Here is a 27,927-nt window from a genome sequence, read left to right as displayed (position 1 = left end):
ATTGTCTGTATATATTTTGAAAATATTTCTTTTAGAACTTCACAGGGCAAAAGGTCTAGGAGCGGCCCTCTACGGGGCTGAGCTATGGGGGATAGAAAATCTGACAGATCTAAACCTCACTGAGAACACATGTATCAGAGCCATGATGAACCTGCCTGTGAATACACCCCTCCTGCCGTTAAGACATGATCTTGGTTTAAAACCTATAGACCGCTTCGCTATCCTCAGGGCCCTTTTGTTCTGGATCAGGGTATGGACAAGCAACACACAGGTCCCATTGAAGGAGGTCATGGGTGAGCTGATTGCCCTGCACAAGCAAACAGGCCGCAATAAGTGGTTCAGCAAGATCAAGGATTGGTTTTCAAAAATAGGGTTGGGGCAGCTCTGGGAGGAACCTGGGTCCATCACCAAATCCATGGTCCCGCTCATTAAAAAAGGTTCTGGGAGTTAATGGACTCGGAAAGTGTTGAACGCCTAAGCTGGGATTTTGGAATGGTGCCTTCCCTTCCATGGCATCTTTCTTTGCCATTCAGCTGACGTCTCATTGAAAAGAAACGGGCACTGTGCGCAGCGGGGAGAGATGTGTACAAAGAAACAGGCACTGTGAGCAGCGGGGAGAGATGTGTACAAAGAAACTGGCACTGTGCGCAGCGGGGAGAGATGTGTACAAAGAAACAGGCACTGTGAGCAGCGGGGAGAGATGTGTACAAAGAAACAGGCACTGTGAGCAGCGGGGAGAGATGTGTACAAAGAAACTGGCACTGTGCGCAGCGGGGAGAGATGTGTACAAAGAAACGGGCACTGTGCGCAGCGGGGAGAGATGTGTACAAAGAAACTGGCACTGTGCGCAGCGGGGAGAGATGTGTACAAAGAAACAGGCACTGTGAGCAGCGGGGAGAGATGTGTACAAAGAAACGGGCACTGTGCGTAGCGGGGAGAGATGTGTGCAAAGAAACAGGCACTGTGCGAAGCGGGGAGAGATGTGTGCAAAGAAACGGGCACTGTGTGCAGTGGGGAGAGATGTGTACTAAGAAAAAGGCAGTGTGAGCAGCAGGGAGAGATGTGTACTAAGAAACGGGCACTGTGCGTAGCGGGGAGAGATGTGTACTAAGAAAAAGGCAGTGTGAGCAGCAGGGAGAGATGTGTACTAAGAAACAGGCAGTGTGAGCAGCAGGGAGAGATGTGTACTAAGAAACGGGCACTGTGCGTAGCGGGGAGAGATGTGTGCAAAGAAACAGGCACTGTGCGAAGCGGGGAGAGATGTGTGCAAAGAAACGGGCACTGTGTGCAGCAGGGAGAGATGTGTACTAAGAAAAAGGCAGTGTGAGCAGCAGGGAGAGATGTGTACTAAGAAACGGGCACTGTGCGTAGCGGGGAGAGATGTGTGCAAAGAAACAGGCACTGTGCGAAGCGGGGAGAGATGTGTGCAAAGAAACGGGCACTGTGTGCAGTGGGGAGAGATGTGTACAAAGAAACGGGCACTGTGCGCAGTGGGAGAGATGTGTGCAAAGAAACAGGCACTGTGCGAAGCGGGGAGAGATGTGTACAAAGAAACGGGCACTGTGCGTAGCGGGGAGAGATGTGTGCAAAGAAACAGGCACTGTGCGAAGCGGGGAGAGATGTGTGCAAAGAAACGGGCACTGTGTGCAGTGGGGAGAGATGTGTACAAAGAAACGGGCACTGTGCGCAGTGGGAGAGATGTGTGCAAAGAAACAGGCACTGTGCGAAGCGGGGAGAGATGTGTACTAAGAAACGGGCACTGTGTGCAGTGGGGAGAGATGTGTACAAAGAAACGGGCACTGTGCGCAGCGGGGAGAGATGTGTACTAAGAAACAGGCACTGTGCGTAGCAGGGATAGATGTGTACAAAGAAACAGGCACTGTGCGCAGCGGGGAGAGATGTGTACTAAGAAACGGGCACTGTGCGCAGCGGGGAGAGATGTGTACTAAGAAACAGGCACTGTGCGCAGCGAGGAGAGATGTGTACAAAGAAACTGGCACTGTGCGCAGCGAGGAGAGATGTGTACAAAGGAACAGGCACTTTGAGCAGCAGGGAGAGATGTGCACAAAGAAACTGGCACTGTGAGCAGCGGGGAGAGATGTGTACAACGAAACGGGCACTGTGCGCAGTGGGAGAGTTGTGTACTAAGAAACAGGCACTGTGCGTAGTGGGGAGAGATGTGTACAAAGAAACGGGCACTGTGCGCAGTGGGAGAGATGTGTGCAAAGAAACAGGCACTGTGCGAAGCGGGGAGAGATGTGTACAAAGAAACGGGCACTGTGCGCAGTGGGAGAGATGTGTACTAAGAAACGGGCACTGTGCGAAGCGGGAAGAGATGTGTACTAAGAAACGGGCACTGTGCGCAGTGGGAGAGATGTGTACTAAGAAACAGGCACTGTGCGTAGTGGGGAGAGATGTGTACAAAGAAACGGGCACTGTGCGCAGTGGGAGAGATGTGTACTAAGAAACGGGCACTGTGCGAAGCGGGGAGAGATGTGTACAAAGAAACGGGCACTGTGCGCAGTTGGAGAGATGTGTACTAAGAAACGGGCACTGTGCGAAGCGGGGAGAGATGTGTACTAAGAAACGGGCACTGTGCGCAGTGGGAGAGATGTGTACTAAGAAACAGGCACTGTGCGTAGTGGGGAGAGATGTGTACAAAGAAACGGGCACTGTGCACAGTGGGAGAGATGTGTGCAAAGAAACAGGCACTGTGCGAAGCGGGGAGAGATGTGTACTAAGAAACGGGCACTGTGTGCAGTGGGGAGAGATGTGTACTAAGACACAGGCACTGTGCGTAGCAGGGAGAGATGTGTACAAAGAAACAGGCACTGTGCGCAGCGGGGAGAGATGTGTACTAAGAAACGGGCACTGTGCGCAGCCGGGAGAGATGTGTACTAAGAAACAGGCACTGTGCGCAGCGAGGAGAGATGTGTACAAAGAAACTGGCACTGTGCGCAGCGAGGAGAGATGTGTACAAAGGAACAGGCACTTTGAGCAGCAGGGAGAGATGTGCACAAAGAAACTGGCACTGTGAGCAGCGGGGAGAGATGTGTACAACGAAACGGGCACTGTGCGCAGTGGGAGAGATGTGTACTAAGAAACAGGCACTGTGCGTAGTGGGGAGAGATGTGTACAAAGAAACGGGCATTGTGCGCAGTGGGAGAGATGTGTGCAAAGAAACAGGCACTGTGCGAAGCGGGGAGAGATATGTACAAAGAAACGGGCACTGTGCGCAGTGGGAGAGATGTGTGCAAAGAAACAGGCACTGTGCGAAGCGGGGAGAGATGTGTACTAAGAAACGGGCACTGTGTGCAGTGGGGAGAGATGTGTACTAAGACACAGGCACTGTGCGTAGCAGGGAGAGATGTGTACAAAGAAACAGGCACTGTGCGCAGCGGGGAGAGATGTGTACTAAGAAACGGGCACTGTGCGCAGCGGGGAGAGATGTGTACTAAGAAACAGGCACTGTGCGCAGCGAGGAGAGATGTGTACAAAGAAACTGGCACTGTGCGCAGCGAGGAGAGATGTGTACAAAGGAACAGGCACTTTGAGCAGCAGGGAGAGATGTGCACAAAGAAACTGGCACTGTGAGCAGCGGGGAGAGATGTGTACAACGAAACGGGCACTGTGCGCAGCATGAAGAGATGTGTACAAAGAAACGGGCATTGTGCGCAGTGGGAGAGATGTGTGCAAAGAAACAGGCACTGTGCGAAGCGGGGAGAGATGTGTACTAAGAAACGGGCACTGTGTGCAGTGGGGAGAGATGTGTACTAAGACACAGGCACTGTGCGTAGCAGGGAGAGATGTGTACAAAGAAACAGGCACTGTGCGCAGCGGGGAGAGATGTGTACTAAGAAACGGGCACTGTGCGCAGCGGGGAGAGATGTGTACTAAGAAACAGGCACTGTACGCAGCGAGGAGAGATGTGTACAAAGAAACTGGCACTGTGCGCAGCGAGGAGAGATGTGTACAAAGGAACAGGCACTTTGAGCAGCAGGGAGAGATGTGCACAAAGAAACTGGCACTGTGAGCAGCGGGGAGAGATGTGTACAACGAAACGGGCACTGTGCGCAGTGGGAGAGATGTGTACTAAGAAACAGGCACTGTGCGTAGTGGGGAGAGATGTGTACAAAGAAACGGGCACTGTGCGCAGTGGGAGAGATGTGTGCAAAGAAACAGGCACTGTGCGAAGCGGGGAGAGATGTGTACAAAGAAACGGGCACTGTGCGCAGTGGGAGAGATGTGTGCAAAGAAACAGGCACTGTGCGAAGCGGGGAGAGATGTGTACTAAGAAACGGGCACTGTGTGCAGTGGGGAGAGATGTGTACTAAGACACAGGCACTGTGCGTAGCAGGGAGAGATGTGTACATAGAAACAGGCACTGTGCGCAGCGGGGAGAGATGTGTACTAAGAAACGGGCACTGTGCGCAGCGGGGAGAGATGTGTACTAAGAAACAGGCACTGTGCGCAGCGAGGAGAGATGTGTACAAAGAAACTGGCACTGTGCGCAGCGAGGAGAGATGTGTACAAAGGAACAGGCACTTTGAGCAGCAGGGAGAGATGTGCACAAAGAAACTGGCACTGTGAGCAGCGGGGAGAGATGTGTACAACGAAACGGGCACTGTGCGCAGCGTGAAGAGATGTGTACAAAGAAACAGGCACTGTGCGCATCGTGAAGAGATGTGTACTAAGAAACAGGCACTGTGCGCAGCGAGGAGTGATGTGTACAAAGGAACAGGCACTGTGAGCAGCGGGAAGAGATGTGTACAAAGAAACAGGCACTGTGAGCAGCGGGGAGAGATGTGTACTAAGAAACAGGCACTGTGAGCAGCGGGGAAAGATGTGTACAAAGAAACAGGCACTGTGAGCAGCGGGGAAAGATGTGTACAAAGAAACAGGCACTGTGCGCAGCGAGGAGTGATGTGTACAAAGGGACAGGCACTTTGAGCAGCAGGGAGAGATGTGCACAAAGAAACTGGCACTGTGAGCAGCGGGGAGAGATGTGTACAAAGAAACGGGCACTGTGCGCAGTGTGGAGAGATGTGTACTAAGAAACTGGCATTGTGAGCAGCGGGGAGAGATGTGTGCAAAGAAACAGGCACTGTGAGCAGCGGGGAGAGATGGGTACAAAGAAACGGGCACTGTGCGCAGTGTGGAGAGATGTGTACTAAGAAACAGGCACTGTGCACAGTGGGGAAAGATGTGTACTAAGAAACAGGCACTGTGCACAGTGGGGAAAGATGTGTACTAAGAAACAGGCACTGTGCATAGAGGGGAGAGATGTGTACAAAGAAACGGGCACTGTGCGCAGTGGGAGAGATGTGTACAAAGAAACAGGCACTGTGCGCAGCGGGGAGAGATGTGTTCTAAGAAACGGGCACTTTGAGCAGCAGGGAGAGATGTGCACAAAGAAACTGGCACTGTGCGCAGTGGATAGAGATGTGTACTAAGACACAGGCACTGTGCATAGCGGGGAGAGATGTGTACAAAGAAACGGCACTGTGAGCAGTGGGAGAGAGGTGTACAAAGAAACAGGCACTGTGCGCAGCGGGGAAAGATGTGTACTAAGAAACGGGCACTGTGCGCAGTGGGGAGAGATGTTGTCATGGGGCTGAGCCCTGCCTTTACACTGTGTTAAGTTGACATGAGCTTATTAGAAGTTTAAACAGCATTTTTCCTTTCTGCTGCCTTTTGCACATGGCACACATTGTTATAAATGTGTAGAGTTAGCAGAGTGTTTTGCTTCACGCAAGAATAATATGTTTTTCTATACTAGCAGCCGTACTTGGTAAGCTATGTCTGAACAGTGAGTACCGAGGCCCTCAAGGTTACTTCAACACAGTGGTTGTTGTTCGGACTGATCAGCGCACCTACTAGACATAAGATATATGCAGCTGTGGCCACCTCTGATTTTGGCGCGTTTAATAATGCACTGCGTAGGCATGATCACACACACTTGGAGAACATTCGCATTTTGTGAGCTGTTGCAGAATCTGATGTGATCCATTTCTGCTAGTCCAGAGGTATGGGGCCGCCCTTGTAATCCCAAGAGACCTTCTGTAGATTTAAAATAACCTACTAGCAAAGGAGGGTGAGATATAGGTGCATTTTAACCTGTTTCCATTTAGCATTGTAACATGCTATCTCCCTTTGTATTTTATGAAATAATAAGTATGCTGATAATCTTGTTGCTTATAGTATGTTTGCTTCTATTAGCTAAGATACTTCGCATGAGAACACGACATTAGAAATAAATATTTAAAACGTGCACGTGTCTCCTTTTACTCCCTGTTTTGGACTGGTATGAGAGTATAACAAAAGAGCGTTCATGTGTTCCACATTGCCTCGAGGTAATCTAAGTTCCATGTTCTGGGTTGTCTAATCATTGGTGTTATGGAAGAATCAATGAGACACTGATTGCTAGTCTGGTAGGGGATTTTGGATGCTAAGGTGAGTTTTGGTACACCCTAATTCACTAAGGTTCCAAGTCTCTATGCACAGTTCTGTGTAGGAGCAGAATCCCTGCTACATGGAGCCCTAATGATGGTGGTCTTATTACATGACGCTTGAGTAGTGCTTCAATCCGTCCTTAACCCCTCCACTATTGTTTCCGGATAATAGTAGTGTCGGACAAACCTACCCATAGTTACATAGGTCTTTTCAAGCTTGAATCTTTCAAAACGGTTTCCTTTTGAATTACTACCCAGTTGTGCTACTTCATTTTACATTGTACTTAGTCTTTTCTGTGTCGCTATGGCTAACGTTGATATACCCAACATAGTCGCATTGCGGTTCACAATTATTTGCAAGCTTATAACGTTGGTTTGGAAGGCATGGCAGTTATTTTGGTGGTGAGTGCTGAGATTGCTTACCCGTTTGAGATTTTCTACTCTTAGGTGATGTTTCCTGCGGTGGATGTGGCTACGCAGGTTTTTCACACTTACACTCACACAGCCTTGCCCGTGGAATACGTTCCTTATAGGACACAGGCGATTCCGATATCTGCATGGCAGCACTGTGTTTGGTTTGATGGCGCCCTTCCCCACAGTGTAACGGTGATTAGGCTAGGTCCATTGTCCATTCCAGGCGGAACATGGGCAGTTTTGGCTGGGGTCTAGTCCCCGTTGCTGAATTACTCTCATAACTCTGCTATCAGCGTTATTCGGGCCCTAGTTCAATATATTACCCGCAATTTCCCAGGCGGGGTGTTGCGGCTCTTCCAGCTGGACTGAGCGTAATGAAGCTTAGTCCCATGATGGTCAATGCAGTAATGGGCAAGCGTCCCCAAAATAAGGATGATATGCCTTTTTGGCTTGCATAGAAGTTTGACCAGCTGGAAGCAGTTTTTCCTAATTCGACTCCCGTAGAAAAACACAGGATTCTTACAATTAGTTTACCCAAGGACTTGGTACCAGAAGCCAGTGACTGCGAGTCATGGGGTAGGATTTTTGCGGCAGTGTACACAAGATGCATCGGCACTCCATCAATGGCTGTCCTACTGACTGTCATTAAGCGTGTTCTGGATGAACACGGAGCGGAGGCTGCGGTTGAGTTGGGAATGAGACTCGTAGGCTCATTTGATGTAGTTTCCGGTCTGGTCCTTTCTAATATAAAGGGAGATGCGGTGAACTTTCAAGTGGCTAATACCTTACGCGAGGTCCCCGACGCCAACAAACCCCGACAGTTACAAGAATTATTATGGCGGCTTATAAAAACATTGGCCGCAATAGTTTAGGTGTCAAGCCCTTTTCCTGTAAAGATAAACAACAAACTCAGGGTGCGAAGTCTGAAACGGACGTTCAACCCACAGCTCCAAAGAAAAATTGGAACAGAAATAAAAAAAAGGGGAAACAACAACAGAAACAGGAGTCCTGTCCCCCATCCCCAGTGCCTGCGTCTACTGGGCGCATTTTTGATTTGCGCGACCGCACTAGGATTAAGTTGCCTGATAGATTTCAGGTTCCTGATCAACGCTCTCCTCGTTCTTTACAGAACACATCGGACTCTTTGCCGGTGTTGGAAGCGGCGGAAGAGGTAGGGGTGGCCAGCAGAGTTGCGACCAGCCCTGCCCGAAAGATGGAAAAGGTAAGCAGGACGATTTTTCACAGAAAAGACTGCAGTTTCAGAAAAAGAAAGTTGCCGCTTTGACAGCGAGATATGCCACAGATAGTGAGAACACAGCTTCGGAATCAGACATGGGTGCTGACGTTGTTGGACAGCGTGACGGAGTTTACCATAGTGCGAGAGGCCCTGTGTCCACTAGTGAAGGTGACAGCGACTGACAGATATGTAGAGACAGCTGATACCAGAGTATCTCCCCCTGATAGGCTTTATGAAATTGTCCTTTTAATTGAAGGTGATATACAACGTACCATAAAAGGGGTATTTTGGGAAAATCTTACAACTACCTATGACATTTTGTTAGCGGAGGCTAACTGGCCCCCACCTTTTGTTCTCGCAGCTCCGAGAGGGGAGGAGGTAATCCTCCCTAGTTTCGCACAAACAGTGTCTAAGGAGCATGCGCTGAATTTTCTAAAAGAGTGGGCTAAGGCCCTTGCGCCGGCTCTGTACCGTACGCACTGTGGTTGGGATACATTTTCCCCACACCATGAGATTCCCTTACGGTCTATGCTACAGCCTCAACCTCAATATCCCATCTGGCGTGAAGCTAAAGCTTCCGTTGCGGAAATCCTTGAAAAATTAGAATATCAAGGAGTGTTTGAAACTTGTGCGTCACCGATGAATAACCCACTTTTTACAGTGACCAAGCCTGACCGTTCGTACTGTTTGGTATTGGATTACCACCATTTAAACTCGCATTGCCGTACCTGTGCAGTACAAAATACTCACGGCTCTGCTTTAGTGGATGGTCTTGTGCGAAAACGGTTTAAAACCACACTTGATATATCCCCAAAAATCTGGTCTAAGTTCCCAATGGACCAGTTTCACCAGTGGCAGCAAACAATGCCAATTTAAACACCTGGCCATGGGCTATAAGAATAGTCCGGGTGTGTCTGCTGCCCGCATTGTCTCTCTCTTGGAGAGAGTGGACCCGGATGCGTGTTCGTATGTGGATGACATCTATCTCACAGACGACGAAATTTGGGCATCTGTGCCGCGTTGACCTCATTATTTGTAACTTTGCGAACTTCGGTTACAAATTTAACTTTGCTAAGTCTCACATTGAAGAGTACACAGTGTTGTTCCTGGGCTACGAGCTCAATAATGAAGGTCGAGGATTTGCTCCTCACTTCTTGGAGAAATGTGCACAACTGCGCGCCCCTACAACACTGAAAAAATTACAGTCCTTGCTGGGTTTTTTTAATTTCGGGCCTACTTACATTCCCGAATATGCCCAGCGTATCAAGCCATTGTATGCTTTGATACAACCTACTTTTACCAAATCGTGCTGGCTGCCTGAACATTCAGCCATTTTGCAATCTTTGCAGGCTGATCTTCTAGAATCTAAATTCTTACTGACTCATGATAACCACACCTACCTGGTGATAAGAATCATCCCTGGGGCGGTGGGTTTCACTTACCCTACTTTTAACGAAGGTGACACAGTACCTATTGCTTACAGACACACTTGTACACTTCGGCTGAAATGCGGTTTTCCACTGTGAAAAAAGTTTTGACAGCAGTGCAAATGGCGATTCTTAAGGAACGTGCACTGTCGCAGGGAAAACACATGTTGGTTGTTACCCTGTATCCTGCACTAGAGGCAGTGACGGAAGCCAATGTACCTGTTGTATTCGATTATCTTATTTATGCTTGCATTTCACTTTAATAGAGAACATTCTGTCTTTGCTGATGTCATGATGCTTCCTGTGGTCTGTACATTCTCTGTTTGCCAGTTGCTCCTAAGCCTTAACTGGGAACACCAGCTTATTCTCTGTATCTTCATTAAACTCTTTAATCAACTAAGTTGCTTCCATGACCTTATATCATCGATTATATCAGATGGCGACGATTGGCTTTTGGAGCAAGTAGAATACAGAGTGAGTTTACTCATGAAAACTCAACTGGTGGAAAAGAACGCATGCGGTGGAATTGAATGGTGATTGAACCATCAAGAAACGACAATTGTACTACCAACGACAACGGAAGGAGAAATTGCTAAGTGAGTCCTCATCCCAAAGAGAAGAAAAAAGGAGGACACAGTATTGCACCCAATGTGACGCAGTATTTCTGATTTTGGGAAAAGGAGAAAACGGAACAAAATAGCAAGAACGAGACGGTAACGAGCACGAATGACTGATTATCAAAACGGTGAGCATGTATATTCTTGAAATATGAAAATTGACTTTTAAAATCACCGTGATTTATCCTAATCGTGCATGTGTGAACTGCCGTTACTAAAATAAGCGTCATTCAAAATTGTACTTACACGCGACTCTGCCACACTTCCACGTCTCGTTGCCTTCATTCTTCCTGACGTCGGAATCTGAGATGACGAACCACGTCTACGTGGACAGCACGTTCACGTAAATAACACTACACGCATGCGCAGTGCGTGAAATAACGTGGCAGCCATTTTGACTCTTCAGAAGTGTATCCTAGCAACGGAACGGAGAGCGTTTTCGACTGTAAAGAGTGCTTGAACCAGCGTTTATTGGAAATAGAACTGATGGTCTTTAAACTTAGAGGAAGAGAACAGTGAGTAATAATTTATATTGTGTTCGTTTTCACCGCGTTTACAATCTGTGTGAAAAGAGAGAATAGGAGGAGGTAGTACTTAGAAAATCTCTGGTTAGAGAAGAGGAATATCACAGTTTCTAATCCAAAAGAATATGGAAAGCCCGAGTGTCATTGCACCTCCCATGTTTTTACAGTCGAGTGGTGAACCTCCAATAGAGTGGGATGAGTGGATAGACATTTTTGAAAACTACATAGAGGCACTGGATGGCAAGGACTTCAGCGCAACAAGAAAAAAAGCATTGTTATTAAGCGTTCTTGGAAAGGAGGGTCAACATTCCTTCAAATACTTACCTTTGGGTTTAAACCAAGATGGCAGGCCGATTAACAATGTTTACACTGAGGCTAAAGCGAGAATGAAGAAGCAATATTCTAAGGAAGTGAATATTGTCATGGCTAGACATAAATTTTATACGCAACCGCAGAAGACTGATGAGTCTGTTGACCAGTTTGTGACAAGACTACGTGAACTTTCTTTGAAATGTAATTTTGGTGAGATGAGGGACGAAATGATCAGAGATCAAATGATCGTCCAATGCAAGAACAAGAACATGCAGGAAAATCTTTGGGCAGCGAAAAATCCCACCCTGCAAGCTGCTATTGATATTGCAAAGGTTGTTGAGGAGTCCACAGCTTGTATGAAAGAAATGGAGAGGAAGGAGACTGTAAGAGAGGGTGGTAGTGGGTTGAATGTGTCATCTGTTGCTCAAAGTGAAGTTACAGTAATGAACAAGAAAATACCAGAACCTAATGAAAAAAGGGAAAAGAGAAGTTCAGGAGGATACAACAGTGGAGAAAGGCGAAGATATCAAGTTAGAATGTGTAGCAGGTGTGGCAGCACCTATCATGGTGCAGATTACAAACGTTGTTTTGCCATTGATAAAGAATGTAGGAAGTGTGGGAAACGAGGTCACTTCTCAAGGATGTGCAAAACGTCAAATAATGACAAAGTCGTGATTGTTGATGTGAAGCGGGAAGCAAGTATGCAAGAAAATGTGGAAGGTGCGAATAAAATTCTATGTTTAGGTGAAGTGAATGCGTTGCAAATGGAACTTGGAAGGAAGAATAGACCTAAAGCAATCTTTAGCATAAATAATAAAGTGGTTGAACTGATGGTGGATCCAGGTTCGTTTTGGACAATCGTGCCAGAATCCATATTCAGCGAGAATTGGGAGGGTACCGTCTTACTCCCCAAGGACATCAATCCCTGTGGTTACCAAGGGGAATGTATCGATTTGTTGGGGTACATGGAAGCTGTGATTGGGTTTCAGGGACGATCTATTCATGGGAAAGTCTACGTTGCAAGATCTGGTCCTGCAATATTAGGGTGGGGTCACCAGTATGATCTTCATATTGTCATTGATCCCAGGGCGAGCCGACAGGTGATGGTTGTGGATACGATGACTGCTGAAGTGATAGTTGAAAGTATGCCAGACCTATTTGCTGAACACTTTGGGGAATTGAAAGGGTATGTCCATAAAATTGTGCTCAGAGAAAATGCAGTTCCGATGCAGCACAAAGTGCGGAAAGTGCCATTCATCGCTAGACAGGAGGTGAGGAAGTTGTTGGATGATATGCTCAGTAATGGTGTGATTGAGCAGATTGAAATTTCTCTGTGGGTTTCGCCAGTAGTGATCACGACCAAATCTGATGGGAAATTTAGATTCTGTGTGGATCTCCGCACACTCAATCAAAATATTGTTGTAGACAACTTTCCACTACCTAATATCAACAATTTAATTTTGTCATTAAAGGGAGGAAGGTTTTTTTCAAAACTTGATTTGAGAAGTGCGTACCATCAAATAAAGCTACACAGAGATTCCAAAGCCTTGACCGCTTTTATTACTACTGAAGGAGTTTACCAGTTTACTCGTATGCCCTTTGGTCTCGCGTCGGCAGCGGGAGTGTTTCAGAGAATGATGGGCTCGGTCTTGAAGGGGATAAATAACGTTGTGTATTTCCAGGATGATGGTTTGCTGTTTGGGGAGACAATGGAGAGGCACAATCAGATTCTCAAGGAAGTATTGAACAGAATGGAGCAGTCAGGGTTAACTTTGAGAAAAGAGAAGTGTAAATTTGCAGTAGAAGAGGTAGAATATTTGGGTTACACGCTTTCTGCAAGTGGTGTGAGACCTAAGAGAGATCTTTTGGAATCAATAAGAAAAGCACCGACACCCTGTGATAAGGATCAATTAAGATCTTTTCTTGGTCTTATTGAATACTATGCAAAGTTCGTAGAGAATTTTGCAGCAAGGACTGAAATGATTAAAATGTTGTTGAGGAAAGGGTGCAATTTGTATGGGGTGCTGAGCAAGAGCAGTGTTTTGTTGACATCAAGAAGGCAATATGCGAAGCTAAAATCCTAACTCCATTTGATACTAGACGCAAGTCAGTATTGACGGTTGATGCCAGCGCTGTTGGTATAGGTGCTGTGTTAGCACAAGAACATAGCTCTGGGTTGAAGACAGTCGCTTTTGCCTCACGGACACTTACCAGCTCTGAAAGGAATTATTCTATCATTGAGCATGAAGCATTGGCAGCCGCTTGGGGCTGTGAGTACTTCAGGATGTACCTATGGGGATTTGAGTTTAGGATGTTGACGGATCACAAACCTTTGATCAAATTACTCTCTCCAGGTGGTGCTGGAAAAGGGTCTGCGAGGTTGGCAAGGTTAGCTGCTACACTTCAATATTTTTTGTATAGGGTGGAATACATTCCTGGGTGGCAGAATAGTCAAGCGGATGGCTTATCCAGACTCCCACTACCTTGGGAAGTTGTTGACAAATTGGGCGTTGAAGCTATGCAATCGGAGGGATCGGTGGCGGCTATTGATGAACTGGTGGATATTTGTTCTGGTGCTATTAACAAGGAGAGATGGGACTCCTGTATGGCTAATGATGAAGTGCTGAGGTGTGTGAAGGATCTAATTGTGAAAGGTTCTAGGAGGGAGAGTACCCTACCTTTGGCTGCACGTCATGGTGTCACTGGTGAAGTTCCGTTCAACTTGATGAGGGGTCGTTTGGCTGGTACCAAACTTGTTCCAGCTTGGATGAAAGAGTGCTTTGGGCTAGCAGATTTGGGAAGGAATACATCTAAGACAGATTTGTGTGGGGATGGATCTAAAGTTCAAGATAAGCTGTGTGTGGAAGGATTGGCGGCGAATGATTGGGTAATGGTTAAACCAGGTCGAGTATGTTCAGGTTTAACCAAGTTTAGAGGCCCATTCAAAGTAAGGTCAGTCCATGACAAATTTGTCACACTTTACAATGGAGAGCATTGGAATTTCAGGAGGGTTGCCCTCTACAAGAAAGCGAATGGTGTCGATGGTGGTGATCTCCACTCTCATTCTGTTAATGATCAAAAGCGTGGAGATGACACTACCATTTGTGGCGACACCAACGTTCTTCCACAAAGGGTCAGAAGGCAACCTAGTTATCTTCGAGATTTTGTGTGCCGTTAGAATTGTGTATGGAAAGCATGTGCATATGTTGGTGTGCTGATTAGTTTCTATTTGGAAAGCATATGCATATGTTCTTGTTTTTTTTGTTTTTTTTCTTCTAGCTTCTTTGTTTTATTTGTCCACTTTGGATTAGAAGGACCCAGGATATGTTGTATTCTCTTATCTTATTTATGCTTGCATTTCACTTTAATAGAGAACATTCTGTCTTTGCTGATGTCATGATGCTTCCTGTGGTCTGTACATTCTCTGTTTGCCAGTTGCTCCTAAGCCTTGACTGGGAACACCAGCTTATTCTCTGTATCTACATTAAACTCTTTAATCAACTAAGTTGCTTCCATTACCTTATATCATCGATTATATCAGTACCCAATTCTAAAGCTTTGCACCCACGGTGGATACAATGAGCTGCATCATTGACATCTCCGGATGTCACATTTATTTTTGATGCCTCCTTACAGTCACAAGAGTTTTTGCAGTATGAGTTTGTTCATCCTGCGTGTTAGAAATGGGGATGCCAATTCTACAGGGGGTAGCATGAAGCAGAGCGGGCAGGTCAAACTCCTGAGGACATGTGTGAAGCATCCACGCAGTACCCACAGATGACTAACCAGGCACACTACAAAAGAGACACGACACCGCTTCTGGTTGGAAAAAGAATACGTTTTGTATTAGGTCCAACCTGCAAAGGTAAAACACAGTAAAGCACAGTAAACACAATGGGGCGCCAACTGGCGCCGGGGTAAAATACCAGGGGGATTATTTACAAGGAAAATGGGAAAGGCAAAAACAGGTAAGTCCATTAGTGTCCAGAGCTGAAAATATAAAGAATGTTATCCAATACATGAAACACAGGGTCAATATTGCAGGGCCAACATCGGTATTAATCCTCGGCAGCAGGCACTCAGCTTAACATAACACATTAGGTATGGCGACCCAGCATACCTTGCATCAGCATCCCCTGCGAAAAGAACCTCACGCACCTAGCACAAACACCTGGCATAGGGCGGAGCAGGCCTAAATCATGGGGCAGGGAACACTTTAGGCATAAAAGCACTTTAATCCAACATGGACCTGGGCATCAACATTAGCCTAAATGCATTTAACATGGGGCATGAAACTTTTAGCAGGATATTCAGCATACAATAAACATTAGGCACAAGAGCGCATCATGCCTGAACAGGTAGCATGAAAACACTGGGCCCGGGACCTGCATGGGCATGAACACACCACCGAAAGACCTTAGGCATAAAGGCATCCCCTATACATTACCACCATGGCACGTATCAGAGTAGGCATACTGGTGCAGGGGCAACATTACCATGAGTGGGCACAGCTAACAACCTGGAGCCTCAGCAAAATCAGTGGAACAGCATACCATGAACCTCCACCCAGCTTCCTGCTAAGGGCGGCCTACCAAGGACAACACCCTAACCAGGGGTTACTCTACTATCCCAACCAGTCATCCAACTCTCACCGGGGCTCTTGCCCAGTCCGGGGGTCTTCTGTAGGCAACCAGGGGCCACGGGGCCCAATGACAGTGTCCAAACGAGGGGGGGGCGAGCACCGACAGTGTGCCCCGTTGCCCTCTCCACCCCCTAGCTGAGCCCCACTCATCTGGACTTTTCCACTCTCTTCTGGCAGGTCCTCAGGGGCTTTGAGCGGTGGGGTAGGCTCCTGGTGTCCTGGCGGGCAGGGAGGGCACCGGCAATGTGCCCTGGCTGTCCGTGTCCCCTCCTCTCCTCACACGGGGGCTCGGCAGGGCTCGCAACAACGTCCTCTTGCTTCACCGGGCCCCTCCTCTCTCTCAGGGGGACCCGGGGCTTCCGTCGGCCTCCTCGGGCTGCCCGGGCAGCAGCCAATCAATGTGTGGCGGGCTGGGGGCGTGGCTGGTGATGTCACCGGCGCCCCAGCCACGTGACACCGCCCTTCCCGGCTTCACCAGGCCGGCGCGGCCCTCCTCAACTTCGGGGCAGCCCTCCCCAGGCTCCTGGGGCTGCCACAATGATGCCACCAGCAGCGGGGGACTCCTCAATGTAGCGCCGGACCGCAGCGCTATGTTTTGGCAGCAATCTGCGGGGTGGGCACCCACTTCATATTAAATATGCATCAGGGCGCCCAAAATCATGGCACTCTCCTTTTTCTGGGCCAGGGCGGCGGCGGTGATTCCCCAATAGCGCTTTGATGCCACGGTGCTTCCCCAGGTACCGGGCTGCGACGGTGAGTCGGGCAGCACTTCCTCAGTACAGCGCTTAGATAACCAGCTCTCTGGGCACAGAAGTAGTCCGGGGCAACAACATTCTCTGGAGCCACACCTCGCTTCTGCAGCACAGCACTTCCAAGGGCCACACAGCGCTTTAGGTTTGTGGCGCTTAGGGGGCAGACAGCTTCTTGCAGTCCCAGGCAGTATAGCGCTTGACAGGGCACAGTGCTTCCAGGAAAACAGCTCTTTCAGGCCAGGTAGCACAGCGCAAGTGGGTGGGGGGGAGGGTCGCTATGGTGGTTGATAAGCGAACGGATTGTTCTATTATACCCACAGACGATATTCAGGGCTGCGAAACCCTGGGTTTTTCGCTTACCCTGACACCCAATCAATCATGCACAGGGCTTTTGGTGTGTAGGCCCCCTGGCCCCTTGGGTCTCTTCCTTGAAGAACTCCATTCGGTTATCTCCACACTCTGTCTTAGGTCCAATCACTGTCTATTACTAGGAGACTTCAATATCCATATGGATATAGAAGACGCTACAGATATGTTGGAAATGGGGGTCTCTGGTTGGCGCAGTGCAGCACTGGCGACAAGCAGGGACCCTCTCTCCCAAGTCAGGGCCAAGGATTACCTTCAAGAACAACCCCTGCTTACCCTCTAGGTAGTGTGGCGCAAGGAGTCTAGGCAAATCTCTGGGGCACATAGGGTTAAACATTTGCAGTATCACACCATCACCACCAACCCACCACACAATGACACCAAACTGTATTGTAATAAAAATATATTCTCTTTATATATTTTCAAAAGCAGGCTTGTAAATACAGCTTTGATACTTTAAAATGCGAGGTTCCAGTTACTCTTAGCAATGTCACAGTTCTTAGTCAGATTATTTCTCTTATTCCCAAAGTATGATAGGGTTTGGGACTTCCCTGTTCAATGTTCTCTAAAAGGCGGGGTGCCCGCTGGGGCCTTGGTGCATCTTTGAAGATTGAATGGGCCCGACCGGCCCGGGCTCACGCTTCTTGCGGGAGCGGCGGCAGGTTGGTCCGAGTCCGCCTCTCTGTGCGAGCCGCACGGCTATGCGCGGCTGGCGGGGGAGAGAGCGGGGGCCCTGGGAGCGCTCAACACTCGGCTCCGAGGGCTGCGCTGATCAGAGGGCGGTGCGAGCAAGGCAGGTCAAATGCTCGCACCGCGGGGGCAACAACAGTACCTTTTCTTTCTTGAGCAGGGGTCGAGGCAGTCAGGTCACGGGTCGGCCCGGTGGTCCTCGTCGCGGTGTCTTCTTCCCGGCGTTGGAGCGAGCGTCGGCTCGGCTCTGGCTCGGAGGTTGGCGTTGCGGCGCGGGCCGGGTCACAGGGACAGAGCACCTCGGGGTTTCTACAGAGGGGCACACGCAGTGAGCGGCGATCCGCAGAGCACGCCACAGGCAATCCAGGCGGCGTTTCTCGTACCACACGCCGCAGCTGTTTCTCGGACAGCGGCAGGCGGGTTCAGGGGCACAAGTCACGAAGGGGTGCAAGCCGGCACCGGGCACGACCTCTCTTCACGTTGCGAGCTGCGGCTCGGGGCCAGTCACGGTGCTCGGGTCAGCTGGGCTGATCTTTGCGATGCTTCTGGGCCTGGCAGGCGGCAGTCACGGGGTTTAGAGGGATGGCAATACCCAGAACTTGATGAAGAGCGCGATGGTCACAGCGCGCTCTGCTTTTCCTGGATAGGCGTGCAGAGGGAAAGCAGCGTTTCACAGCGGTTCCTCTGTCAAGGGGGTAGCGCCCACTGTTCCTGGGGCGCTGGTCAGGGGGCAAGTTCCACAGCAAGCCCTTGGAGATCTTTAGTAGAAGTTTGGCACAAAGTTCAATAAAAGCAAAAGTCTCTTGTAGTCTTTTCTCTCCTCTCCTTCTGCAGCAAGGCACCAGACACAGGCCAGAGACAGCACTCCTCCTTGTAGTCTTCTTCCAGGTCCTTCTCTTCGGGCAGAGTTTCTTCTGTAGCACAAACAGGATCTAATTTACAAGGAGCAGGGCTCCTACTTTTAGACCCAGTTTCTTTTGTTCTTACAGGCCAGGGGGCCCTTTGCATAACTGCTCCCAGCCCCTGAGCACTTGTGGTGGGTACTTCTGGCTTCTGAATTCAGTGTGAGGACAGGCACATCAGCCGCTCCCCAGGGGGGCGGAGCCAGCATTGTGTGGACAGGGGCAGCCAGGAGCACTTTGTTGACAAGCTTCGGTCCTTCCTGGGCCAGGTGCAGGCTGAGTCATCAGTCGCTCCCCAGGGGGGTGGAGCCAGCATTGTGGTGGCAGAGCACAGCCTGATGCATAGTTCAGGGAAACTCCCACCTCCCACTAAGGTGTCATCCTGCCATTCACCACCTGTCACCTCCCAGCCCTGTCACTCATACAACTCAGACAGTCAGATACACACAAAAGCAGAGGCGGGCTGAAATGGTTAGGCAAGCAAATGCTATCTTTCTAAAAGTAGCATTTGCAAACACAGGATATTAAAATAAACTTTACTAAAAGAAGTATTATATTATTCTGAGTTCAGGCATACTAAACATTAATTTCTACCATGTTCCCTGAGCCTGCTGGGATTATAGAGTGTAATAATTCCAGCAGCCCATCTGGCCTAAAGGGAACTGGTAGCCTTACAATAGTGAAAAACGAATTTGGCAGTAATTCACTATTAGGACATGCCACACACATCAGGGCATGTCCTACCTTACACTTACAATGCACCCTGCCCTTGGGCCTACCATAGGGGTGACTAATATGAAGTTAAGGGAAGGTTTAGGGGCTGGCAAGTGTGTGCACTTGCCCAGCCAGCATGACAGTACCAGACTGTACGCAGGTTCTGCAATGGCAGACCCTAGACACATTTTAAGGCTGCTTCTGTGGGTGGCGCAACCAGCGCTGCAGGCCCACTAGCAGTATTGGCATTTACAAGCCCTGGCACTCCTGGTGCACTTTACTGGGGACTAACAGTAAATCCAATGAACCAATCACATTTACACTTTACAGTAGGGAGCACTTGCACTGCGGCACGGGTTGGCCGTGGCGCAGTGCCCTGAGCAGCGGACACCAGCAAAAACATCTGAGGCACAACAGCAAAAAGTGAAAGGGAAACTCACGCCAAGGTGCCAGGTCTAACAAGATAGCATTAAGCTGTCGGAAATCACCTCCTCCCTGGGCCTTATCCCCTATCTCTCGGCTGCCACACATTGTAAAGGTCACACACTGGACCAGGTATTCTCCACGACCCGGATTGAGTTATCTTCCCTCGCCCCAGTCCTTTGGTCCGACCATTATCTAGTAGACTTTCAGATTTTACACTCCAGGAAAGCGTTGCCCAGTGGGCCCGCCCGCCAAGCGCAGGTTATTAGGGCCTTCCACAGAGTCTCTTCCGAAATGCTGGCGCAGGCCTTATGTACTCACCCTTGCCAGATGACTGGAAACCTCGAGACCAATCTGGAGCTTCTCCAGTCCTGGCTCACTCAACAATTAGATGAACTTGCTCCTATTCGAGCCCTTCAGACCAATCAGTCTAGAGCGTCTGCGCCTTGGTTTTCTTCTGCGTTGGCAGAGAAACGGCGGCAATGCAAAAAATCTGAAAGAGCATGACGAAAGCATTACGACGCCAACTCTAAAGAAACCTATAGAGCTCTGCTGAGGGTTTATCACCAGGACATTAACGCTGGTAAGAAGTCCTATTATGCTTCAAGAATTGAAGCTGCTTCCAACTCTTGTGAAGAGATTTTTAGAATAGTTAAGGATTTCACCTCCCCCTCCTGGTGTACCCCTAGGAACACCCACTCCGAGCCTTGTATCACTCAGCTAGCCAATTTTTTTGCGAACAAAATCCAGCTCATTCAAGCCTCTTTTGCTGCAGCTGCTGCTCTGGCTATTAGCGATTTGCCTGTGTCTCCTTCCTCTCTCAACCAGCTGAGCCCCTCTCTCTGAGTTTTTCCACCTATTACTTCCCAAGCCTCTCTTAACTTATTGTTCAATCTAAAATCCGGCTCCCCATTAGATCCCTGCCCTGCAAAACTGATTGCACAAGTGGCACATGTGCTCAACCCCCTAATCAACCCTGTACTTAACCTCTGCTTGAACACTGGAATGGTCCCTTTGCGGTGGAAACAAGCCCTGATATTACCTCTTCTAAAAAAAAACAATTTTGACCCTAAAGTACACGTAAATTATAGACCTATCTCGCTTTTGCCCGCCCTAGCGAAAGTAGCTGAGAAGCATGTGCATCTCACTCTTGCCAATTTTCTTGAATCCAACAATATTCTTCATCCATCACAGTCTGGGTTTCGATCCAATATGAGCACTGAGACTGCGCTGCTTGAAGTCACTGAGGTCTTAAGAGAAACTTTGGACGCTGGGGGAAGAGCCATGTTGGTGATGCTTGACCTATCGGTGGCATTCGACACCGTCCCCCATGACCGTCTCCTTTTTAGACTCTGGGAGATCGGTCTAAGGGGGTCGGTGTTCGGTTGGTTTAAATCTTTCCTTGCAGATCGCCAACAAACGGTCTGGGCTCCCCCTTTCTCTGCCATGATGCCGCCTTTGGAAGTGGGAGTGCCTCAGGGCTCTATATTAAGCCCCACACTTTTTAACATCTATATGTCCCCACTGGCGGCTCTGGCGGAGGCCTTCAGAGCTCAGATCGTGTCGTACGCTGATGATGCTCAGCTTCTTTTTACGTGCAACAAAGGCTCTGACTTCAATGGTAAAAACATCAGAGATTGCCTTGAGGCAGTTTTCGGCTGGTTTCAGCTGAACTGCCTCAAGTGCAACTCTGCTAAGTCGGAAATACTTTTTTTTGACGGCCCCCCTGATCCCCGTTGGAAGGCCTGGTGGCCTCCCACCATGTTTCCTCCAGCGAGTGACTCGGTTGTCGCCAAAAATCTCGGGATTCATATTGATAATGGCCTCTCTTTCAAACCCCAGATATCGGGCCTGGTGGGCAAATGTTTTGCCATCTTAAAGATGATTGGGAAATTTCTGCCCCCTCTTTCAGTTGACCATAGAAGAGTTACGGTACAGGCACTGATCGGTGCTCGCATAGACTATGCGAATGTACTTTACCTGGGTATCCCTGATTTCAATCAATCAATCAATCAATCAATGGCATTTATAGAGCGCACTACATACCCGTAGGGTCTCAAGGCGCTGGGGGAGGGGGGGTGCCGCTACTGCTCGAACAGCCAGGTCTTCAGCTTCTTCCTGAAGGAGAGGTGGTCTTGGGTCAGGCGCAGGTCGGTCGGGAGGGAGTTCCAGGTTTTGGCGGCCAGGTAGGAGAAGGACCTTACTCCTGTAGTCGCTCTTCGGATGCGGGGGACGGCGGCGAGGGCGTGGTTGGCTGATCGGAGGTGGCGTCTGGGAGCGTAGAAGTTGATTCGGCTGTTGAGGTAGCTCGGGCCTTGGTCATGTAGGGCTTTGTGTGCGTGGGTGAGGAGGCGGAAGGTGATTCTTTTGTTGACGGGGAGCCAGTGAAGGTCTCTCAGGTGTCCGGAGATGTGGCTGGTTCGTGGGATGTCGAGGATGAGTCTGGCAGAGGCGTTCTGGATCCGCTGGAGTCTCTTCTGGAGCTTGGCGGTGGTACCGGCGTAGAGGGCGTTGCCGTAGTCCAGTCGGCTAGTGACGAGGGCCTGGGTGACGGTCTTCCTGGTCTCGGTGGGGATCCACCAGAAGATCTTCCGTAGCATGCGTAGGATGTTGAAGCACGCCGAGGAGACGTTGTTGACTTGCCTGGTCATGGAGAGGGAGGAGTCCAGGATGAAGCCCAGGTTGCGTGCATGGTCCGTTGGTTTGGGTGCGGTGCCCAGGGCGGGAGGCCACCAGGAGTCGTCCCAGGCGGAGGGTGAGGAGCCCAGGATGAGGACCTCCGTCTTGTCGGAGTTCAGTTTCAGGCGGCTGGTCGTCATCCACTCGGCTACCTCTTTCATCCCTTCATGTAGGTCGGCTCTGGCGGCGGCTGGGTCGTTGGTCAGGGAGAGGATCAGCTGGGTGTCGTCGGCGTAGGAGATTATGCTGAGGTTGTGTTGGCGTGCGATGGCCGCGAGGGGGCTCATGTAGACGTTGAAGAGGGTGGGGCTCAGAGAGGATCCTTGAGGGACACCGCAGATGACTTCGGATGCCTCTGACTTGTACGGTGGGAGGCGGACTCTCTGTGTTCTTCCGTCGAGGAAGGAGATGATCCATTCCAGCGCCTTGTCCTGGATTCCGACGTTGCTGAGGCGCTGTACTAGGGTGCGGTGGCAGACGGTGTCGAATGCCGCGGAGAGGTCTAGGAGGATGAGGGCCGCTGTTTCTCCGTTGTCCATCCGGGCTCGGATGTCATCGGTGGCGGCGATGAGGGCGGTCTTGGTGCTGTGATTGGCTCGGAAGCCGGACTGTGAGGGGTCGAGGGATCCATTCGTCTCGAGGAAGGCGGCCATCTGCTTGTTGACGGTCTTCTCGATGACTTTGGCTGGAAACGGGAGGAGCGAGATGGGGCGGTAATTCTTGAGTTCGGGGGGTCCGCTGTGGGTTTCTTGAGTAGAGCGCTGAGTTCGGCGTGCTTCCAGCTCTCAGGGAAGGTGGCGGTGTCGAAGGATGTGTTGATGATGTCTCGCAGGTGGGGTGCGATGACAGCATCGGCCTTGTTGAAGACGTAGTGAGGGCAGGGGTCAGTCGGTGATCCGGAGTGGATGGAGTTCATCGTTTGGATGATTTCCTCCTATCTCGCCTTCAAGTTGTTCAAAACTCGGCAGCACGTGCCATTTTTGGTCTGACTAGGAGGGCCAGTGCCAGCGCTCTTCTCACCACCCTTCACTGGCTTCCGATAAAAAAACGGATCATCTTTAAAACAATGACGTTGGCTTTCAAGGCACTGCACGGCCTGGGAGCCTCCTATCTCCGGAGATGGGTGAACTTTTACTTGCCTTCCAGACCACTCAGATCGGCCTCCCTTGCCTTGGCCGTGGTTCCTGCCACAAGGCGGGCCAGATGTGGCGGGCGCTCTTTCAAACTCCTCGCCCCTCAGTTATGGAATGCCCTTCCCGTGTCCCTCAGAACCACGGGCAATCTGCTCGCTTTCAGGAAGTGCTTAAAGACCCTGTTGTTCACTCAATAAAGTTACTCGGCTCTCCCACACCTCTGTCTAGTGAAGGATGTTAAGCGCCGGGACACTCTCCGGAGTAGCCGAGCGCTATAGAAAACCCCCACATAACATTACAGTCCCAGCAGCAAGCCCCAGGGTAACACTCCTCACCTCCTGGGGGTGGGTTCAAGGAGCTCCTTCCCTTCTAGGCACTTCTTTGCACAGCGGTAGCGTGGCGCAGGGTCCCAGCAGCTTCAGGGACCTAGGGGGCCCTCCTTCTTCAGGGGCCCGGGGGACAGAGCAGTAGGCACTATTGGGCCAGGTCAGCAGTTAGTGGGAGCATCATCAAAACAGGGCGGTAGGCTTTCACCATCCCCACTGTAGCGTGGCCCTCCTCCTACACAGCAGCCTGAACTCCTGAAGTGGGGCTCCACTCGCCCTGGGGACAGTAGAGGGGTGATGGATGGGTGCAGTGTCCAGCACACAGGCCCAAGTGGTGGTATCCCCTGGCAGTAGGTCCCCTCACATTCCTGTCCCAGCTCTGTCTCAGCACATGGTGGCACATCCCCTTTAATTATACCCTCCTCACCCCACCTCCCAGAAAGTGCCAGCAGCTTCTGGAATTCTCTGGGGAACTGCGGAGTAGAGCACCCTGGGTACCAGGCTTTCCCCCAAAAAGCAGGGGTGGCTGGGTACCTAACAACTAGACTGCTAACCTACTGCAGTCAGGTGGCACAACGTACAGCCATGGCATCCATTTTTAAAAAAAGCACTTCACCAGGGTACATTTTACACCATGGGGGAAAATAAGTGTACACACCATTGCATGACATTACACATTACACAGGGCATCTCATACCTCACAAGGCCTATACAACTTTATTTACCATGGGGGAGACATCCTAAAATAGGGGGGTAAAAGCGAACGTTTTTTGGGGAAAAGGGCCAAGTCCAACACTGAGCCATTGACTATGTGACCTTTGGAGAATTTCCATTGTATCATTTACACTGATGGTTCAGCGCAAGTTGCGCATGGGTCTAAGCACACATACGTCTCAGCTTGCGCCATTGTGGTCGGTACCATGGTGAATGATAAATTCAGGTCCGATGTCGTACATAAACAGACATTAGGGGACTGTACTGCACAATTGGCAGAGCTCTGTGCTCTGATGTTTGCATTGGAGTAATCTGATCCTAGTGTGACTACTCGTATTGTGAGTGACTCCTACTACTGTGTCCAGTCTTACAATGAAAACCTGTTATTTTAGGTTCAGAATGATTTTCGTGATTCCAAAGGTGACACTGAGCTTAAAGAGCAGTTGCCACTCGTGTATGTAATTCATACTCTTGGTCATCGACGTGTAGGAGTTCACGCTGTTGGCAATAGTTTGGCTGATGAGGCCGCAAAAACAGCAGTATCGGCATATTTGGTTGCAGCAGTTACATGTACCAAATGTAATATTGATGATGATATCTTGGCGGCTGTTGCGGCTACTGAGAAAGGAAGTAAATATCCTAAGGGGTTCCCTTCAAAGTATTCTTATCACTTAATTCCTGATAAAGTTCCTTATGTGAAAATACCGGACGTTGGTGAAAGATTGATTCCCAACGTGGACCGCAGGTCCACACTGATTACAGCTGCCCACGAGGGTGTTGCGTCTACGCATGCGGGCGTCTCGGCTACTGTATCTCAGATACAACAACGTTTCTGGTGGCAGAGACTGTACAAACAGACGCGTGATTATGTCCTTCAATGTGACATTTGCCAGCAGATTAAGCCTTCAACTGCTACACGTCCGCCCCAGACACGGTTGTACATTTCTAATAGACCACTTGGTTGTGTTTATTTAGAACACTTGCCCTCCACATTTGATGCTGCGTTGCAGATTCCAGTAGTTGGCTGGCTACCCCAAGTTGGAGAACTGGTTCGAGAGGAGCTCGGAAACAATAAAGAATTTGTTCCTTCATATCGAGCTCCAGTTCCTGTGCTTGGCGTGAAGGGCACAAGAACAGTCATTTTACCACCACTTCCAGGTCGTAAAGAAAAAAAGGTACATCTCCATTGACAATGTCAAACTACACAGAGTGGCCGATTCTTCTTAGTATGACACCTCTCATGTCCATCAATTTTGAGAAATACTGTTTGGCCCCGGCTCCTTACCGCAGGCCTGATATTGCCCTCAAGATGCCTGCCGTTTCCAGTCCTTTGTTAAGTTCTCCACCTGATACTCACCTTGATGAGGCTGAATATACATACCCCACTGACTTATCGATGCCTGATTTGCAAACTTGTTTGGCTACGGAGTCCAGATTTTCATTTGACACTGACTCTCACACATCGAAGACCCCTTCAAAGATTTCTGCATCATGGTTTAAAAAAAACCTTTTTTAATTCCTCCTTGGACCTACATTTGGTTGGTGCTTTTTTCAATTTACTTGTTCATGTCTATTGGATTTGTGGTGTATTGTTTCCGCCTTGTCAACGGACATTAAGTTGAAGAGAGAACATGCATTCGACATATTAATGGAACATTGGCTCCCCATTCCTCATCACACAGATTGAAGAGGGACCTGGCTTTCGTTAACATCACTGCTTGGCTCGTCTTAGATGGGATTGTGTGGGATGCTATTAGATTTCAAATCCACGGGCCCACAGAGGTTATTAATGTGCCAAATGTCCTAAGGATTTCTATGGGGGATGTGATTAAACAAAATATACGTTCTGATGATTGGGGTGTTCGGGCCTTAGAAGCTTTGTTTTCTGATTTGAAATATTATGCTGCCTTTGATGCTGAAGATTTGTATTTAGATTCCGCAAATTATGGTGATTTGTTTTGTTACCAACACTTTGGCAATCACTACCTGCATAAGGCAAACACCAGGAGAAATATGGTCAATTATACACAATGGGAACATTGTCCCACTCCTGTGCAAGGCAGTTTCACTTCTCTTTTAAAGAGGTTCTGTTAGACCTGGCACCTTGGCGTTGGTCTCCCTTCCACTTTTCCGTTACCGTGCCTCATGTGTTTTGCTGGTGTTAGCTGCTCACAGCACTGTGCCACTGCCAATCAGTGCCACAGTGCAAGTGCTCCCTGTATAAAATATGTATGTTGATTGGATTCCATGATTGGCTTATTTTGTTTACTGTTAGACCCCAGTACAGTGCACCAGGAGTGCCCAGGGCTTGTAAATCCAAATGCTGCTAGTGGGCTTGCAGCACTGATTGTGCCACCCACAGAAGCAGCCCGGTAAAAGGTGTCTAAGGTCTGCCGTTGCCGAACCTGCGTGCAGCCACGCGCTGTCATGCTGACTGGGCAAGTGCACCCACTTGCCAGTCCCTAAACCTTCCCTTTTTCTTCATATCAGTCACCCCCATGGTAGGCCCATGGGCAGGGTGCATTGTAAGTATAAGGTAGGACAAGACCTGATGTGTGTGGAATGTCCTATTAGTGAATTACGGCCATTTTCGTTTTTCACTATTGCAAGGCTACCTGTTCTCATAGGCCTAATGGGCTGTTAGAATTGTTACATTCTATGATCCTAACAGACTCAGGAAACATGGTAGACATTCTAGTTTAGTATGCCTGAACTCAGAATAATAAAATACATATTTTAGTAAAGTTTATTTTAATGTTCTGTGTTTGCAAATACCACTTTTAGAAAGTAGGTATTTGCTTGCCTAAACATTTCAGCCCGCCTCTGCTAGGATGTGTATCTGCTGTCTCGGTTCTTTGAGTTACAGGGTTGGGGGATTCCAGAGGGTAGGGCTAGGTAGCCTGGTGGTGAACAGAAAGATTTACATCCTGATGGGTGGGAGGAGTGCACCTGGACTCTGAATAGGACTGTTCTCTGCCACCACAATGCTGGCTCCACCTCCTGTGGAGCGTCTGATGTCTCTAGGCTGCTCCCTGAATGGAAAGTCCGAGTCATGTCAACAGAGTGCTCAAGAACTGGTTTTGGCTGGGCACAGGCCCCTCTACCTCAGAAGAACAAAGGATTTAGGGGTGTAAGTAATGGGACCATGCTCACAAGCAATTAGATCCTGCTTTAACAAGAAGAAACCTCTGCCAGACGAGAAGGAACTGGGAAAGCTGTAAGGAGGAATACTGTCCCTGACCTGGGGGATGGGCCTGCAGTGGTTGCCTTGCTGCTGAAGGAGAGGAGAAAGACTACAAAAGACTCTATTATCCAACTTGTGCAAATGATCTCCAAGAGCCTGTGAGTGAGCTTACCCCCTGAACAAAGTACCAGGACCAGTGGACTTCATCCGCCTCACAATCCGCTGTTGGAAACACTGTTTTCGGTATTTGCCGAGGCCGGGAGCTGTGTACCCCTCCTACAACCAAATTGTGTCCAGCAACGCACCGTACCCCGCCTGCCCGCCTCAATCAATGCAACCAACGAACCGTAGATCGCACCGTGACTGGCCGACCTCGCCGAGTACAAACGCTTTGCCTCATCGAGCCATCCTCGTTGGTA

Source organism: Lissotriton helveticus, chromosome 5_1 (genome assembly GCF_964261635.1).
Source record: "Lissotriton helveticus chromosome 5_1, aLisHel1.1, whole genome shotgun sequence".
Classification (NCBI taxonomy): Eukaryota; Metazoa; Chordata; class Amphibia; order Caudata; family Salamandridae; genus Lissotriton; species Lissotriton helveticus.
The sequence above is the reverse complement of the archived record's forward strand: the minus strand, read 5'-3'. Positions refer to the sequence as shown.